General features: G+C 36.5%; 1 protein-coding gene across 3 annotated transcripts in view; it reads right to left on the bottom strand.

Annotated features, from left to right (window-relative positions):
- The window catches only part of slc6a6a (solute carrier family 6 member 6a), a 56,479-nt gene extending 42,769 nt beyond the window's left edge, over positions 1-13,710 (bottom strand). For 2 of the 3 annotated variants that reach the window (XM_087263436.1, XM_087263437.1), the window contains exon 1: positions 13,580-13,710. The gene's annotated coding sequence lies outside the window, so the exon portion shown is untranslated. 3 annotated transcript variants of the gene reach the window in all.
- Between the last annotated feature and the right edge of the window lie 6,092 nt (positions 13,711-19,802).

The raw sequence follows: 19,802 nt of genomic DNA, 5'->3' as shown, positions 1-19,802 counted from the left end.
GGTCTCGTTGGTCCCTGTCACTTCACCTCTGCTGACTCCGGCAGATTAGCCACTGAACTCGGCATATTTATCGTATTTCTGTGTTGTTTTATGTGGCTTTACACAGTCAACTGCCTTTTGGACTTGTTTCCTACAATTATTAGATGGCATGGCATGCTGAGTGCACTTAATTGTGCTCACAAACCATTCACGTGGCCTCCGTTTCCAATGTGAGTAAAGTTAAATACTTATATACCATCTCTATACATGTATTCATTTTATTTAAGATCATTTATCGTTTATATTTATATTTAGAGCTGTAATGCACTCCAGAATCTGTCAGATTGATTAGCTGTAGGCTCTAGAACAGTCATCTGAAGCGTTGTCATACAGTGTTATGCTGGATTTCATCAATAGTCTTACATTATATAACACAGACTATATCTGAAGTGTTTGGAAGTAATTCGCGTTTTCCTCCTGTTGAAAAACGTCATAAGAACAATATTTAGTGGCTCAATGTATTACAGCAGTGTTTTTAAAAGACTAAACACTTTATTGATATAGTGTACAACCAAGCACAAGTGGTCAGAATACAAACGAGTCACAGGTGATAAAGTATTAAGCGTTCTCCCAAAGTAAAGTGTGTCTGAATCAGGTCCAAGCTAAATGTCAGCAGGTGTCTGAAGCTCCGCTCACTCTCCGCCTCTTTGGCCTTGTTTGGTATCCCGCCGTGGGTGTGATGACCCGCGAACAAAATGGCGACGGTTGGCCGCGCCTACATGTGGCTTCTTTTGCACTCTTTAGAAACCTATGGGTGACGTCACGGATACTACGTCTATATATTTTACAGTCTATGGTTCTCACCCTGTTATTTACTTGTTTATTTTATTTTTTGCCTTTTGTTTTACCTGCTTTCTGGAACCGTTCTACGCCGGACTCATTGTCTGATAAGAAACAGAAGCTGTCTGTGGTGTCCTACCGCCCCATAGCGTTCGTTTGAAAGACAATATGCAGCCAAACATAGCTCTGGCTACATAATTTGCACTCTCCAGAAATGTATACAGGGGTATGTTTTCACAATGAGCCTGTGTTTGCCTAGCAGAATAAGGTCACTTTTGTCTGGTTTTATTATTGATGCATGCCCAGAGCAAAACTACCGCGACAGATTGTTTATGTTTGCCATGAGGTATCATTTCAGAATGAAAGAAGAGTTTACTTGCATGTGTAATTCAGTCTTATTAGTTATTATGACAGCTGAGATCTTACAGTGTGGCATGAGGATCATATTCATGCAGTCTGACAAGCTACAGTCCTTTAAGATTATTAAAAATCACAGTGTGAGCCGGGCTTAAGAGAACTGAAGCTTTGAGAATGTTTCCGTTAGCTGACTGTGCAGCGTGTGATGGCCTGACTTTAATCAGACTTAAGAGCTGAGCTGTGAAATGAGAGTCGGGCTTCTTCCTCCAGCCTGATATCCCGATCTGCTCACTCTGACATCATAAACCTGCTCACTTCATTATACCTGTCCTATTTGCCCACAGCCCTTCCTCTGTGTGTTTGGGTAGTGTGGTGTTTATGTAAACAGTTAGGTCAAAGTTATTGGCCCTCCTGTTTATAAATATTTCCCAAATGATGTTTAACAGATGTAGGAATCTTTCACAGTATTTCTTATAATATTTTTTCTTCTGGGGAAATTCTTATTTGCTTTATTTCAACTAGAATAAAAGCGATGTTTATTTTTTTTTAATTATTCAAGGTAATAATATTATTAGCCTTCTTAAGTAATATTTGTTTTTTGATTCTCTAGGCGGTTCATTCCGCTGTGGCGACCCCAGATTAATAAAGGGACTAAGCCGAAAAGTAAATGAATGAATGAATGATTCTCAGAACAAACCACTGTTATACAATGACCAGAGATAGGAAGTAACAAAGTACAAATACTTTGTTACTACTTGCGTAGATTTTTCTGGTATCTTTTCCTTTTTACTTCTTACATTTTTACACAGATATCTGTACTTTCTACTTACATTTTTAAATCTGCCTCATTACTTTTGTTTCTTGTGTTTGGTGGCACGATCTGTATTATTTCTTGTCATTGCGCAATTTGAGCGCCTTTTTATTTTTTATTTTAGTTTTTTACTCTTCCCGAGGCCCTCGGACTATGCAGAGTCACTGATTCGATCCAAGACCAGCGACGAGATGATCCCAAGTTTTCCATATCCTGGACCAGGCCGTATCCTGTGCAGCTGCTGTGGTGGTCATGGAGGAGTGGAGAGCATCAGACTAATTCCTGTGACGCTCCAGATACAGACGAGTCCCAGCTTCCAGCCTCCGCCGCTGAGACTGCAGCTCTGCACAAGACTTTTGGCCAGCGAAGAAATTAAAATGGTCGTGCCCAACAGAGTCTGGTTTCTATCAAGGTTTTTTTTTTCTTCACTTTCGCCAATCGGAGAATTTTTTTTTCTCTCTCCATTGTCGCCTCTAGTTTGCATGGTTTGGGATTGGTAAACCACACTGAACTGAGCTAAATTGAACTGAACTGAACTGAACTTGAACACTAAAATACTGTTCCTATTTACTATGACCATTTATGTGAAGCTGCTTTGACACAATCCACATTGTAAAAGCGCTATACAAATAAAACTGAATTGAATTGAATTTTTGATGCAGTCAATCTATTTTCTTCATCGTCACGGCCTTTTCCACCAAGGCTATCGCGTACCGTATGCTAGTTTTTGAAGATTACAATGAGAGGGCTAGGAGGATGACTATGCAGATGCAACAGAGGAAGACGGCGAATTTAACATGACTGATGCTGCCCTGTTTACATGCTAATAAGACCACATTTTGCTCGATCGGATCAAAGGTAAACAAGAGAGACACATTCTAGTTCAAAAACATGCCGTACAAATGCTTAACTTAAGAGTCTTTTGTCCACTTCCGATCATACTGCACAGGATTTCTCTGGTCTTTCAATCTAATAGCAGGGAAACTTATTTTTATTGATTTTTTTATTGACTATATGATGTTACATATATAGGCATTTTAATCTGATAAAATTATTAATTTATAAAAAATATAATGCAAAAGATCCTAAATTAATCAATTAAATAAAAGATCATGCACATGTTTTGTAGGTTGTAGTCACGCCTGTGTATGTAGCTTTGTAGCTTTTAGCATAGAATAAATGTATTAACACAATTAATGTCTAACTATTAAAGAAAATATCCACAATACCCAGTGAAAAACCCACTGAAATAACAGGTTATGTATAAGAGCTGGTAAAGCAAAAAAAAAAAAAAGTTTGTAGTCAAGTATTTATTTTAGCTAAAGAAAATATATTTTCAAAATATTTAATAAAAAATATTCAAATATAAAATGTAAAGAAATCTATCTATTTTGGACAGAATTCAGTGTAAAATGTAAGACATTATTTATAAAGATAGACAGGCCTACAGAATTATTTTACAGTGAAAGTATGAACATGAATGGCAGCTGTAGATTTTGATACAAAAGCCACAAAACTACATGATGAAATGTTTGCATCAGGATGATAATACATGGGGAGGGAAACCGGATATTTACCTACCTAGTGAAACTAAAACATGTAGTAGTAATGGGTACTTTTTACTTAAGTAAATTTTTCAGGTCGTACTTTACTTTTACTTGAGTACAAAAGTCTAATCAGTACTTCAACTTTTACCAGAGTCCTTTTAAACATGAGTATCTGTACTTCTACTTGAGTAAAGGATTTTTGTACTTGTCACTTTTTGCTGAATGCTAGTTTCTTGAAAAATATCTAGTCAAATATTATTTACTGTCATCTTGGCAAAGATAAAATAAATCAATTATTAGAAATTAGTTAAAACTATTATATTTAGAAATGTGCTGAAAACAAATCTGCTCTCCGTTAAACAGAAATTGGGGAAAAATAAACTGGGGGGCTAATAATTCTGACTCCATCTATACATTAAAAGGTACAATTGTGGACCTGTACAGTAAACTTTGTAGTCTACAGGTCCATATTTGTACTTTTTAGGTATTAACATTTGCCTTAAAAGGAACTAATATAGGCCTGTACAGCACACTTTGTAGTTTACAGGTCCACATTTGAGTTTTTTTTAGGTATTCATTTGCTTTAAAGGGTACAAATGTGGACCTGGACAGCCCAAGGTGTACCTTTTGTAAAAGTAGTGCCCCAGTGACAGGTTTTATACCTTTATTTCTGAGAGTGTAGGTTTGGAAAAAAATCTAACATTAGAGTATTTTTGTTTTATTTTATAGGATAATTTATATGCATTCTAGTCTCGACTAGTTTTTTTTATTTAAGTTTTTATTGCAGAGAGATGCAATTCACAGCATCAGTAGAAATATGTCACTCTTACAGCTTTTGCAGTTTAAATTTCCCAATCAGGGACCAAAGAGAAAACACAAATTTCCTCATAACAGCAACAGAACATATCCCTTTGCCTTATTTTGCCGGTGTCCCTGCAGGGTTTAGTTCCAACTTGCTTCAACACACCTGCCTGGGTGTTTCAAGTATGCATATAAGACCTTGATTAGCTGTTCAGGTGTGTTTGATTAGGGTTGGAGCTAAAATCTGCATGGCACCGGCCCTCCAGGAACAAGTTTGTTGATCCCTGATTTAGGACAATTACATGATAAATAAATGCATAGTAATTTTATTACATCAACTAGTTTGCAACTAATTACACTCAACACTAGCCATAGTGTAAATAAGATAAATAATATAAGGCTATCTTGTTTTTTAATGAAAGAGCAAAGTATAAAGCTGTTCTGTTCTGTTTTTATCTCATTTTCTTTTCGATAAAGAATTGTATTTAAAGGTCATATATTAACTGAACTTCTACTGTTGAGTGTGATATGTTTGTGCATACTAATGAAGCATTTTAGCAGAAGTAGATGAAGCTGATTGTCTAAAATTAACTTGAGCTCTGCAGCGAAACTTCCTGTGTGCACAGAATATTTGCAGTTGAGAAGTCTTTTTGATGTTGTTCAGAGAATTAGTAGAAGAGGATGTATGTATGGGTGCCAGAGGTGGGAGTGAGTCACACATGTGCAAGTCACAAGCAAGTCTCAAGTCATAACCTTCAAATCTCAAGCAAGTCAAGTTATTTTTCTAGCAAGTCACTTTCAAGTCAATCTAATTATATATATATATATATATATATATATATATATATATATATATATATATATATATATATATATATATATATATATATATATATATAGGGTTCAACGCTATGGATTTTTTCTACTGGTCTGATCGGGCCAGTGGTTTAGATTTTTTACTTGCCCTGCCAAAATTCTTACTGGTCCCACCAAAAAAAAAAAAAAAAAAAAGTTAATAGCTATTTTTCAGACGCATATTTTAAATAATGTGTCAAAAATAAAGTCTGTGAAACTAGAATTTAAATACTTAAAAAAAAATTAATAAAAGTGTTATGCAAACAAAAAGAGCAGTATGGAAAATGTGAAGGTATTTCATTGCGGTTCGAAATTATTTACCAAAAGGTGGGCTGACTGTGGGCAAACAGTGCAAAACATCACTTCATTTTATTTTGTCGCGTTGTTCACACGTAAATTTCTGCTTCCATGACGTTAGAAACAGACATTTTCTTTTAGCCTTATAATTTGATGTTGCCGCCATGTTGCCGTTTCTTCTCTGTACTGGCTGTTCCCAAGTTGTGGAAAAACATAGCATGCTCAAAACATCAAATCAGATAAGCGGAACCGGAAAGCAATATAGTGTGTTTATGACTTTATTGAGAAGGTAGTGTTTAAAGACTTAAAAGCACAAACTTAAAATGCACGTAATTGAAATAGTCGCGGACAAATTAAATGTTAGTGACAAGGCAGCACTGTCCCAATCGGGCCAGTAATGATCCTGTCTACTGTCCCAAGCGTCTCTCACGCTAGCCCTGGGCAGTCCTTGTTGTTGAGCCCTGATATATATATATATATCAGAATCAGATGGCTTTTTGCCCAGGGGAATGAGTGTGCTTACTTCAAAGCCATTAAAATAATATACTATTAATAAACAAGACCCTAAATCACAAAACCAATCTCAAAGTGCACAGGTACATTTTTTGGGTTGAAAAATTATTGAATTAAAATGATGATTTTTTCTTTTATTACAAAAAACATTATTATATTAAAAGTAAAGATCATCTTCCTCGAAGACATTTTGTACATTTCAATAACTCCAATAAAACTGTTTTGATTATTAATATGAATTGCTAAGAATAAACTCTAAAGGCAATTTTGAACCTTTAGATTCCAGATAATATATATAGCCATTTTTTCACATACGCTACAGACAAGTTTTGAGATCCATGGTCTGAAATGGTTTCTTGTTTTACCTAACTTAATTAATTTTTTTCACCGATAAATTATTTTTAAAAAGATGCAAGTAAGTAAAAAAAAATGGAATAAAGCATTTAACAGATTGTTTCAATGAAATCTTTTTTTTTAAATGAAACATAACCCTTAACATGTCAAAAACTTAAACGTTAAACATTAGCACACAAATACACTACTATCAGTGCTTCTCACAGGTTTGAAATATACTTGCGGTGGAAGCCGGATTGAAACACCATTTACCCACATCACATAAATAGTTATCTATATGCGACAAACCAAAACATATTCATATGTATATGTATATTCATATATTTTCTACAGTAATTTCATCTATTTTGATAATGTTCTACACTGTTTACTGTCAATGGGTTAAAGTTAGAAAAAAAATGTTAAAAAAAGACATCGACTTCCTATTCCGGAGCCATGAGCATCGCTGACAGGCCAAATCTGCTTCTCTCTCTCATTCAAGTTCAAAGCAAACTTAAATGCAAAATCATTTTAGATATGTAGATATGTAGATATATAAAATAGCCTATGTATTAGCCTAATGACATCATCAAATTAATAAAATATACTGCAAATGTGGATGTTTGGTTAAATTAGGCGGATACAAAACAGTGTAGAATGATAATAGCTGTAAAAAACGTGTCACTAAATATACACGAGCACTGAGTCAGACTAAATAGTATAAATTTGAATTAGCCGTCTTGTTTGTAATCTTTAAACCCGTAAAATAGGCCATCTTTGGCGGAGCGCCTTCGATTTTTGGATGGTCGAATAGCAAATGAATCGTTCAAATGAATCATTTAAATCAATCTAATGAATCATTTAAAGCTGTTCTTCTTAATGAACTGAATGATCCAGTCCAGCAAATTCGACCGATTCTTTCGGACCGATCTGACAACAGATGAGCTGTTAATACTGCGCATGTGTAACTTTTGTTTTTGTTTTTAAATGCATAATATATAACAAAAGGTTGTGTATTTAACAAAAACAAGTTTTTTTTCGAGTCATTTAAGTCAAGTCTCAAGTCATGACAGCCAAGTCAAGTCTATTTTGGATATTTGTCAAGCAACTCTCAAGTCCTAATTTTTGTGACTTAAGTCTGACTCGAATCTCTGATGGGTGCGGCCAATGGAGGACTGGAGAATGATTGACGAGTGACGAATTCCCCTAACCTCCACCTGTTAATATCAGCTACGTATAAAAGCACGGACCAGGAAGTGTTGCGCACCCCTGAATGTAACTCTTGCATTGCATTGAGGATACCAGAATTCTGTGAATCGAATTATTCATTTGTATCCAATAAATTACAACGATTTTTGACATTGACGAAAAACCTCTCAACAGAACCTTAAATTACCTCTGTTGTGATGATCTGGCACTATATAGAAAATAAAATTAAGTAACTTGACTTACAAGGGGCATCTAAGGGGGCATCTAGTCATTTAAGCACACACGGACTTATAATTAGGAGTCATTCCAATAAAACCGAGATACAGGTTGTTACATTTTGAACATACATCTTTAATAGTTTACTAGAGATATGTTTGTATTTCTCAATTAGGAAAGAAAATCATTCCGGGGACTTTGCCATACTGTTGGCACTGTTCATGCTGTTCTTTTAAAAGGACTGTCTGTTTTATTACTCATTATATCGTCTGTGTCATGCAAAGTTGAGTTGAAAATATTCATTTGAGGACATCTTGGTGTTTTTCCTGGTCTCATGCTGTACTGGAGTTACTCAAATTAAAAGCCAAGTCACATTTTTTTACTGTATATAGCACACTGAAAAAAAAGTTCACTGGAAATTGTTGCAAACTATGTATACGGGCAGAATTTAAACAAACAAATTAAGTTAAACCTTACTAAATTGAATTTGTTTGATTACATTCAGCTCATATAAACTGTTTGCAACCATTACCTTAAAAGAACTGAGTAAATCCAATGAATTATCATTATTTTTCAATGCACTTAAAATGTGCGAGACAAAACAACATTTTTAAGCATCTATACACAAGCAGGGGCAGCACGGTGGCTTAGTGGTTATCAAGAAAAACTGGTTAGTCACGGCTGAGTCAGTTGGCGTTTCTGTGTGGAGTTTGCATGTTCTCCCAGTGTTGGTGTGGGTTTCCTCCGGGTGTTTTGGTTTCCCCCACAGTCTGAAGACATGCAGTATAATTGAATTGAATAAACTAAATAGGCCTTAGTGTATGAATGTGTGTGTGAATGACGAGTATGGAAGCTGGAAGGGCGTCAGCTGCATAAAACGTATGCCGGAATAATTGGCGGTTCATTACGCTGTGGTGACCACTCATAAATGAGGGACTTAGCCTGAGCGCAATGAATAAATGATTTTTTTTTTTTGTGCCAGATTGGCTTAATCTTACTTGAAATGCTCAGGAAATGCTAATAAACAACTGTTAAACTTTCACTATGGTTAAAGTTTGCAGTGACCCAATGTGTTCTGAACTGTGGAGTCCAGACCAACGATGATCTTTATTCTTTATCTTTATCAACTACCAACTGACTATTGCTGTTGCACACATTAGCTGAGCTCATATCACGATAATACAATTTTTTTAAACTGCTTTTATTCTAGCTGGAATAAAACCAATAAGACTTTCTCCAGAAATAAAATATTATAGAAAATACTGTAAAAAAAAAATCCTGGCTCTGTTAAACATCATTTGGGAAATATAAAAAAAAAAGACAAAAAATCCCAATAAATCACAATATATTTAAATAGATAATACTGACCACATGAAAAGGTCTCTTTTTGACATTTTAAAGTATACAATTTAATAAACACTCATTCATATTTGATTATTTTTCTCACTTTGTGAAGTTTATTTATAAACAAATTTCGAAAGGATCACATGCTTATGATTGTTCACAGCTGTTAACTTTAGCTAATGACTGATTATCCAGACGATCCTTACCTCACTATAAATAACCAGACTTTTCTCATCTCAATATCTTCGTCTTGAAGAAACCCCCCCACCCAACCCTACTTTCCCTCCTTTCAAACGGGCGTCACGGTGGCCAGCGATTAGCGCTGTTGCCTCACAGCAAAAATGCCCCTGGTTTAATTCCTGTGCGGAGTTTGCTTGTTCTCCCTGTAGTCGCGTGGGTTTTCCCCGGTTCCTCCGGTTTCCTCCCAAAGTTCAAAAACAAGCACTCTAAACAATTAATCCAAATACTTTAGCTAAACTCTGAGTACACCTTTAAGCATCCATATCTGACACTTAGCTACAACAAGCAAGAGGGGGAGTCATCGAGATCTACCTGAGCTCAAACTCCTCTCTCGCCTTGCAACGGGAGGGAGCCCAGGGCTCGAGGATCTTATAAGCTCAGGCCTCTCTCCCGGGACAGCATGCCAAACTAGCTTTATTATCAATCATCAGTTAAGTGTGAACTCTTGAAATGTTGAACATTTGGGCAAATGTTTGATTAAGACTGTAGAAATATAAAATAAAAATTCATTTAAAAATAAATCACTATGCTGACATATATGCGTTTGTATCTCCGCCCTCTTTTGAAAAGTGGGCTGGTCACACAATCTCATTTGAATTTAAAGCGACAGTGACCAAAACAGCACAATTTGGATAAAGGCATAAAATGGTCAGTTTCAGAGAGTTATAAAACATTATCTGTGTTGTATTTTGAGCTGAAACTTCACATACACACTCTAGGGACAACGGAGACTTATTTTATATATTTTAAAAATAGGCATAATAGCACAAATAAATAATAAATAAGTAGCACATCATGTTTTCTATTGCCTCTTCATGTAGAATGTAGAATTTAAGATTTAAAACCTCATGAGAGAGAGTAAATGGTGAGGTCCTTTTCATTTTGAGGTGAATTATTTCATTATTACCTATATTAAGTATATGTCAGTACATAATCAGTATTAATGTGTAACTATTACCCTTTAAGCTTCAACAACTGGCTTGTCTAAGTCCAGTTTCCACCAGAGTGAAGAGATAGAGCTGATTCAGGGAGCCAAACTCATACAGTCAGATGTCCTTTGTGTGCCAGTGTTGGTTTGGCCATGGGAACAGAAATAAAGCAGGCTCAGTGTATCTCAACCACCATCACCCGTTTTCAATCTTGACCCCAGTTTTGCCAGACCTCTCATTAGTCTTCATGTAATAGCTCAACAAAAGCTATCTAAAAATGCATGTTTAATCAATCAATGACAAAAGCAGAGAGGGAAAAACAACATATCAGAAGGCCACAACAACAGACAGATCCGGCTTAACCTTCTGGATACTCAGTTGTGTTTGAAAGCTCTCAATGTGTTATAAATTAAACAGATTTGCTCTGAATGTGTTATTAATTACACAAACCATCAAATATGAAACAATATTAAAGGAATAGTTCAACCAAAAATGAAAGTTTGCTGTTTATTTATCCAAGGGTGTGGGTGTCTATTTTTGTAGTAGGACATTAAACAAGATTGTTTTCATTGAGGATTCATAAAGTTCAAGATACTTTGAGAATTAAAAAAAAATAAAAAATACACGGACAAAATCCCCAAATTTCAAAGTTTAGTTGACTCAAAACTGAAAATCCTGCAATCATTTAATCACCCTTCAGTTGTTCCAAACCTGTTTGAGTTTCTTTTTTTCTGGTGAACACAAAAGAAGATATACTAAAGAATGCTTAAAAAAACAGCCTTTGACTTCCATTGTATTCGTTCGGTTAAAGGTTCAGTAGGTGATTGTCTTGAGAAATATGTTTTGTTGTGCTGGTTAAAATTCTCTTCCCATTCCAGTAGTACAGATTAAAGTAAATGATCTAAATGTATTTATATGTATATTTATATTCTGGGTGAGGCATAAAACTAAAATTATGTTCATCCAATTAAAATTTGTCAAGCCGACAATTCCCATAAGTCCCATAAGCAGATAGAGATATATCTGGCTAGGAGTTGTCTTAAGATGCCCTTTTGGAATTGTTTATTTACTTATTGTGTATGTCTTTAGACAGTGGGAGGAAACTCTGAAACCCCATGCGAACAGGGAGAACATGCAAACTCTGCACAGAAACGCCGGCCGACCTAGTGAGGGCCCGAACCAGTGGCGTTCTTGCTGTGAGGCAACAGTGCTAACCACTGGGCCGCCGTGCCGCCCTATCATAGAAGGGAAGGAGTTGGGGTGGAAGGGGGGATTCTTCAAGACAAAGAGGACATGGAGTGGAAAGCTCTGGTTATTATAGTGTGTCAGTATTCATCTGATTGGTCCAATATACGGAGCTGATGCGGTACCAGCCGTGTTTAATCATTAGCATGTGGTGCTCTCGAAATTAGTTTATAAATAAACCACACTTATACACAGGCATCATTTATAATGCAAGTCAGACACTAATGTTATTTCAAAGTTGTCTCGTCAGTCTGTCGTAAGCAGAAAACGTACGACAATAAATCAATTATTTATTCGTTCACTCAATTTTTTTTTTTAAATAGGCCAATTTTACAACTTACTCAGAGTTAATAAGTTGACTTTTACCATTTTTTTGTGTCCATTCAGCTGATCTTTGGGTCTATTGTGAGCACTTTTGGCTTAGCTTAGCATAGATCATTGAATCGGATTAGACCATTAGCACCTTGCTCAAAAAACTTGTTTCTGCTTGGTAAAACTAAACTTTTTAACTATAAGGAAGTTGTAAAATTAGACTATTTACCAAAATAAATGGAGTGTTCATTTAAAAGTGACATATTTAGTTTACTTTTTAGCTTCAACAGCCGGATAATTTCATAAAATAAGAAATATTACCATGTTTTCAGGCATGTTTATGTCCATTTTGCATCCAAAACATTCATTCGTTCATTTTCCTACAGCTTGGTCTCTTTATTTATCAGGGGTCACCACATTGGAATGAACCACCAACTTATCCAACATATGTTTTACACAGCGGAGGCCCTTCCAGCTGCAACCCAGCACTGGGAAACATCCATACACACTCATTGACACACATACGGCCAATTTAGCTTATTTAGTTCATCTTTACCGCATGTTTTTGGACTGTGCTGGAAACCGGAGCACCCAGAGGAAACCCACACCAACACAAGGAGAACATGCAAACTCCACACAGAAATGCCAACTGGCCCAGCCAGGACTCAAACCAGCAACCTTCATGCTGTAAGGCAACAGTGCTAACCACCGTGCCACTGTGTCACTATAAATCAATTATTGCAATGATATTACAGCATTTTGTTTAAAAAAAAAAATGTACCAAGGTGCAATGTTAGACACTGTTTCTGCAATGTCATCTCGTGCATTCACTAAATCTGTCTGGAGTCCAAATTAAAGCTGAAAATAAAATATTCTGCTGCCCTAATTCTCCAGCAAGCACTCCTGATGAAATTACATTTGGATGCGTGTTTAATTTGGAAACCCCAGCCACGGAATGAATTATACAAGCCCCTAAACTAGTTTCAGAAGATAGACGAACAACACCTTGCACGAGCCACAATGAAAGGCAGCGCGCGCGCGGACACGCCTCACATATCCTGCTCTCTCACGCATTTGTAAACCTTTCACATCTCTAATGCATTTCCATCCGTTTTGACATCTACCACACAATGCATGCATAATAAGAAGTTCAAATCTTGGCTGTGTCCCAATAACCTACATTGTGTGCGCGCGCGCGTGCCGGTGTTACATGAGCCCACATGACAGGTCTGTCTCCAGCGGTGTCACTGTGTTTACACGGACGCACCGTGCAAGATAAATTCACATTAACCTACATTTTATTGACCCGTTCGAGCCAGTAAGATGAGCTGTTTTGGAGCTGTTAACCACTTTGAAATCCTCTTTAATTATGGTGCTTCTGAAATAAATTGATTGCGTTTAATATTTAATGCAAAAAGCCTGAGAGCACACTTATGCGCAGCAAGATTTTGATACAAGAAATGCATTTGTTAAATGACATGTTTACATAGCCAATATCATTTATTTGTTTATTATTTAAAGCATGTATAGTTAGTAGACACAAAATAAATACATTTGTTTATTAGTGGTAGACAATAAAGGTGTGCTGTGATGAAAGCAAGAATGATAGTGTGTGTGTGTTTGTGTGCATTTTAGAAAAAGAAATGACCAGGTATCCGCCTAAAATATAAATAAAATGTACACACAATACATATAAGCTTAAACATTCACATCAGTCACCGCTGACTTGAAGGATGCAAGGTGTCACTCACCTGAAAATGCAGTTTATTGCTCAAGTCCGTCTCTTGTTCTTTTGTCTTCTTGTGGTGAGGCTACAAAGCAAGGCAAATAATCTTTCCGCCTCTCCCCCCCGACTTGTGTCTTATATGGGAGCGCATGTAATAACGGAGAGAGTGGAAAACCACCAGACTCTCATGCAACAGGGGTGTTTCTTAAAGAGACACGCACACGCGCACTTCACAGCGCTCGTTGTCGCGCGCATCGCACCATCGGGCGGCAATTATGTTGCTTGGTAATGACAGTTTACACGACGCCACCAGAGGGCATAGAAAGCTCAATACTTATTTAAAATATAGTTTTTTTTCGTCTAGCTTCAGACAATTGTACAGTTTGTATAAATGAGCGCCAGATAAACGCAAATCTCAAAATGATTTCTGTAAAATCCTCATATAGTTAATCAGAAACGACCGTGAAAACTCGATGAAAACCTAACCAGCGATGAGAAAAGTAACAGTTATCAGGTGAGTGCGAGAGCTCGCTTCCAGGTTACCTCAGCAGCTGATTGAACAAGATTAAACATCTGAAAAAGGTCATGAATCAGTTACATCTGTATAATCGAATATTAAACACTCATTTGTGTGTTAAAAATACGAATTAACACCAATTAACGCTTTCAATCTCATCCATTTATGAATAAGTTTCATGTTTTGATTGCGCTTGTCTCATTAAACCTTGCGCATGCGCAGTGTCAACTACAGTACAAAGCTAGTCATATATACACTCATGCTATTCCATCATAAGAGCTCAGTAAATCACAATCAATTATTTATAAGCTGTTTTTAAATATAACCCTGCAGCCGCTGTGCTAAAGCAAAATCCAAACTCTCTTAAAGTGGGGTCACATGAAGGGTCACTGGCCTTGTGAGGGGATAATCCACCCAGACTCTAAACTTTGGGAGCTAATCGCATCTGCCAATCACTGCCAAGCTAAAGCATTATGATCTTGGTGGTGTTTTTCCATAAAGCCAGTGTGTGTGTATAACGATGCCTTCACATGTCCTTGTCTCTCCATTTTTAACTGCTTTAATAAAATGTAGCCATTGCATGATCACAATCCCAAGGTCACAGATATCATGGTCTATTTTTGTGGTATTTGGATCTGAAGATGCATCTATTGTATGATGGATAATGCAGAGTTTGCTCCCAGATTCATGCTTTGCCATGACCTACGCATGTGTGAGATTGTGTGTGGACAGATGGTCTGTCCATGTGTCCACACTGTGCTTCTCTCCAGGATGTTAGTCAAAAGGCCCTCAAACTATGGGATGCTGCTTTTATTTTTTTCCCCACACACATGCTGTGTTTGTTTATGTACGTCACATAGCCTACATGCGATGACATTTGCATGGTTTAATGTCAGTGCACATATCTGTGGTGTGCTTTAGGAAAAATATAGCCAATATAAAGCACACAAGTATAACTTCAGTATCTGAAATACTTCTAAACTGTTATATAGTCAACAAAACTTGTTATTTTCATAGTTTCAAATTATATTAATATAGCAACTTATTTAAAGTCTCATGCTTTGAGCTTACATCAGGCATGTCCAATCTCGGTCCTGGAGGGCCGGTGTCCAGCAAAGTTTAGTTCCAACCCCAATCAAACACACCTGGGCTAGTTAATCAAGCTCTGAAGCTGCGGTCACACTGAGCTTTTCCTTCCATAGATTTCCATTCATACTTACGACCGAAATGCGTAAGTTTTGCAGGTCGCTGCGGTGCAAAGTTCAAGCTTGGTGAACTCTGACCTGCGAAATTGCATCACTTGACTGCGTGAGATGAATCGAGGATCAAAACATGACCACTCTGGACAGAAATTTAAAACATGAGCAATCGCTCGCTTTTTTAATGTCTAATTGTTTAATCCCGCCCCTTTTCGCAGCGTCGTACGACAGAATTTCGCACACACAAACTCTAGTGTGACTGCAGCTTTACTAGGCTTTCTAGAAACATCCTGCAGGTGTGTTGAAGCAAGTTCTGTAAAAAGTAAAATCTGCAGGACACTGTCCCTCCAGGATCGTGTTTGGACACCTCTAGTTTGCATATTTAAAATGTCACTATGCTCGTTGAATGGCCAAAATACATTGTGATGTATAACGCATAGTTAAAAATCTCAAAATTCTTGTTTTAATACATCAACCAACCAATCATAAGTTACATGCATTGACATCTAAAATGCTAATTCTCACTGTAGAATCGCAAATAGTCATTGAATGAACACAATATGTGCGTAATTAAAGCATAACTATATATTGATAATACTGTACATAAAGTGTAATGTGGACTATTTAGGTACCTTTTAGGAGGTACCTTTTAAAACAATTTTTGCTGTACTGTTTACTGTCAAAATACACCATTATATTATAACACAATGAATATTATTTGAAAAGATTTAATTATTGTTTTTGTATTTTGACTACTTTTTGAATGAACAATACATATTATGCAGCTAATATCTGCATGCTTTTATTTAAAGGGTGTAGTATTTTTGTTGACCAACTTAAAATGATTGTCTTTAAAAATTACAATTCTTTATGTTTTGAATGATCATATATATATATATATATATATATATATATTATACAGCTCATAATTGTATTAGCAGTATTTAAATTATGCAATTTTAATAATATGAACCAACCTAAAATGACATCATGCTTTATAACATGTCCCGACTCAGTCCTGGAGGGCTTGGAACTAAACTCCCGGAGTTTAGTTCCAACCACAATCAGATACACCTAGGGTAGCTAATCAAGCTCTTTCTAGGCATTCTAGAAACATCCTTGCAGGTGTGTTGAAGCAAGTTGGAAGTAAAATCTGCAGGACGCCGGCCCTCCAGGACCAAGTCTGGACGACCCTGCTTTATAAGATACCAAGTCTACCCATCTAAAAACTTGGTGAATGGTGCAAATACACACAAATTATAAACTTTACTATGTTGTGTGAATACTACAGTGCCAAATCAGAAAAGGTTGGGACATTATGGAAAATGCAAATAAAAAAAAGATTGAGATGCTTTCTAAGTTCTCTTTGACTTGTATTTCAGACAATGCAATAAACATTGTGTTCCGTGTGATTTTTTATTGTTTGTTTGTTTTTTATTAAAATAAGCATGTTTTCCAATTTTGGTTCTTGCAATACATCAAAAAAAAAAAAAAGTTGAAACAGTAAAGCATTTACCACTTTGTAATATTCCCATTTCTTTTTGCAACACTTAAGAGATGTTTAGGGACTGAAGACACCAAGTGATGAAGGATTTTCAGCAGTAATTTTTTCCCCATTCTTCCTGAAAACAAGTCTTAAGGTGGGCAAAAATACAGGGTCTTCCTTGCCGCATTTTGCGCTTCAAAATGGGCCACACATTCTCTTGTGGAGACAGGTTGGGACTGCAGGCAGGCCAGTCAAGTACCTGTATCCTCTTCCTCCACAGCCAGGAGTTTGTAATGTGTGCAGAATGCGGTTTTGCATTGTCTTTTTAAAATATGCATGGGCGTCTCCGGAAAAGAAAGAAGCATATTGTGCTCCAAAATCTCTATGTACTTTTAAGCATAATTGGTGCCAGCATGGGCACTTGACCATGACAAACCCTTGCTTTTGGACATGTTGCTGGCGAAACAGTCTGGATGATCATTTATTTCTTTGGTCCAAAGCACAGTGTCCCTTTTTTCAAAAAACACCTGAAATACTGATTCATCTGACAACAGTACAAGTTTTCACTGTGGGATGTTTCTCATGCCTCAGATTCCAGAGAAGTCAACTGTACTTTTGGACACTGTTAACATAGGGCTTCCTTTTAGCACAGTACAGTTTTAACTGGCTTTTGTGAATGTAACTATGTATTGTTACTTCACAAAGGTATGCCAAAGTAGTTCTGAACCCATGTGGTGATATCACTTATAGATGAATGAGGATTCTTGATGCAGTGCCGCCTGAGGGATTGGAGATCACGGTTGTTCAGCTTAGACTTACGCTCCTGTCCTTTACACACTGATATTCCTCCAGATTCCTTGAATCTTCTAATAATGCTATGCATTGTTAAAAGTGAAATGTCTTCCAATCTCTCTATGAGGAACATTGTTTTTAAACATTTCAATAATCTTCTGTTGTATTTGTTGGCAAACTGGTGATCCTCGGCCCATCTTTGCTCCCAAAAGACCTTTTTTGGATGCTGCTTTTGTTCCAATTCATAATTACAATCTCATCACCTGTTTCATTAGCCCCTTTCACACATACAGACCTTTCTGGAAAATTACCGGCAAATTTCTGAAAAGGTCTGTATGTGTGAACAGGCCCTTTTTGAAAATCTTGGTAAATATGTTCCGGCTATTTTCCGTAAAGAGAAGTTGTAACATTACCGGTAATTTAGTGGAGTGCTGTGCTGTGTGAACGCAAAAGTAGGATTGCGAGAAAGAGCGCATTCATGTTTAGAACGTGCTGATGTGAGACATTTACTTTAGCCAATCAGAACACTCAGAACGCATTCACATTCGCGCTGTTTATGAAGATAAAGCCTTATTATTCCAGACACATTTAGCAGCTAGATGTTAGTCAGATAATGTTTCTATGCTCTTTCTTAATGCCAACTGTGTAAATTATTATTGATAAGATCCTTATGATAGTCGGCGCCAGTGGTGTAGTGGTTAGTGCGTCGACACATAAACTCTGGTGCTCGCGGCGACCTGGGTTTGATTCCTCCTTGCAGTCCTATGCCGAATCTTTCCCTCTCTCTGCTCCTCATGCTTTCCTGTCAATTCTCTCTACTGTACTATCAAAAATAAAGGTGAAAACCCTGAAAAAATAGTTATAAAAAAAAAAGATGCTTAAAATAAGCCGTTGTTTGTTTACCTTCAAGCTCTGCTTCCTTCAGTTGCTTGACGCATTGCATGTGCACGTGAAGCAGCCAGTGAGCACCAGCACACACATAATATGAACATCTCGACATGCGAAAGTGTTTCTATATGTTTTCATTGAAGTTGTTCACAATACTTATCCATCCACAGAGTTGGTAATGTATACAAATGTTTATAAATACCGTTTAGAGCTCATTTCTGGTTAATGATGTCCGGTATTTTGGAATGGATGTGTGAATGGTCTTTTCAAACATCCAATAACCTCCTTGCCTGTGTGAACAGCACTTTTATGAATTTACCGGTAAAGTCAGCTATGTGCCAAAGGGGCTATTATTTAGCCAATTTACCTGATTACTAATACCTAGGGCCAGAGGGAATCTGTGGAAGTTTTTTTGCTATTTCTGCTGAGAATTTTGGTAAAAAATCTGGGGATTTTTGCGGAATTATTTTGGGAGTATCATAACTAAAACCTTAATATGTGAAATAAAAAATAATATATTTTAAAATGCAAATCCAATTAGATTCACTTTATATGGTAAACAAAGCAAGTCCCTCATGTAATATCTCTACTAAAAGACAGAAAATATTACTGTACAAACTGCATTGTACAGAAATCAGTTTCATATCAGTCAATAATATTACTGTAATTAATTTAAAAATGAAATAAATATAGATTTACACACATTTACTCAAGTAAATAAACAGAGTTATGATGGGCTAGAAATCTACGGAATTCTGCGCAGATTCTATTTGGGCCTACTAAAATCCTAAACAGCTCCTGTCCTAACCTTTTCTGAAATGTGTTGCAGGAACCAAAATTGGGATACGTGTTTATTTTGAAAAAGCAAACAATAAAAATCACAAGGAACACGTTAAATAATGTTTGTTGTACTGTCTAATCTGGAAATCACTCTAAATTACGCTCACAGTTGATCAACTTATAATGACACACATTGCATTTTAAAATTGATTTTAATATTGTGTCTCATTTGCTGCTTTTTTTTTATTCTTTTTGCAACAGACCCAAAAGCAGATATTTAATTTTTTTTGTCCGTAATCTCGGAGGACTACACCACTTTTCATTTTTGTTTTTAAATGTCTTTAAACCTCACTGTGCGCTTATTATATCTCTATGAAATGAGCATTAGGTCAGTGTTGTAAGCCATTAATACAGTGTTGAAGTAAAGTAATAGTTGTGTTGTTTTGTGTGTGTCTGTATGTGGTGTTGCCAGGTTTCCTCGCAGGTCTCTGGAGTCTCGGATCACCCAGGAGGAGATTAAAGAGCGAGGTAATGGAACAGGTTTTTTTTTTTTTTTTACATTTTATCCATGCCAAAATAATAGCAG

Source organism: Danio rerio, chromosome 8, assembly GCF_052040795.2.
Source record: "Danio rerio strain M-AB ecotype USA chromosome 8, GRCz13ab, whole genome shotgun sequence".
Lineage (NCBI taxonomy): Eukaryota > Metazoa > Chordata > Actinopteri > Cypriniformes > Danionidae > Danio > Danio rerio.
This window is presented reverse-complemented; position numbering and strand designations above follow the sequence as displayed.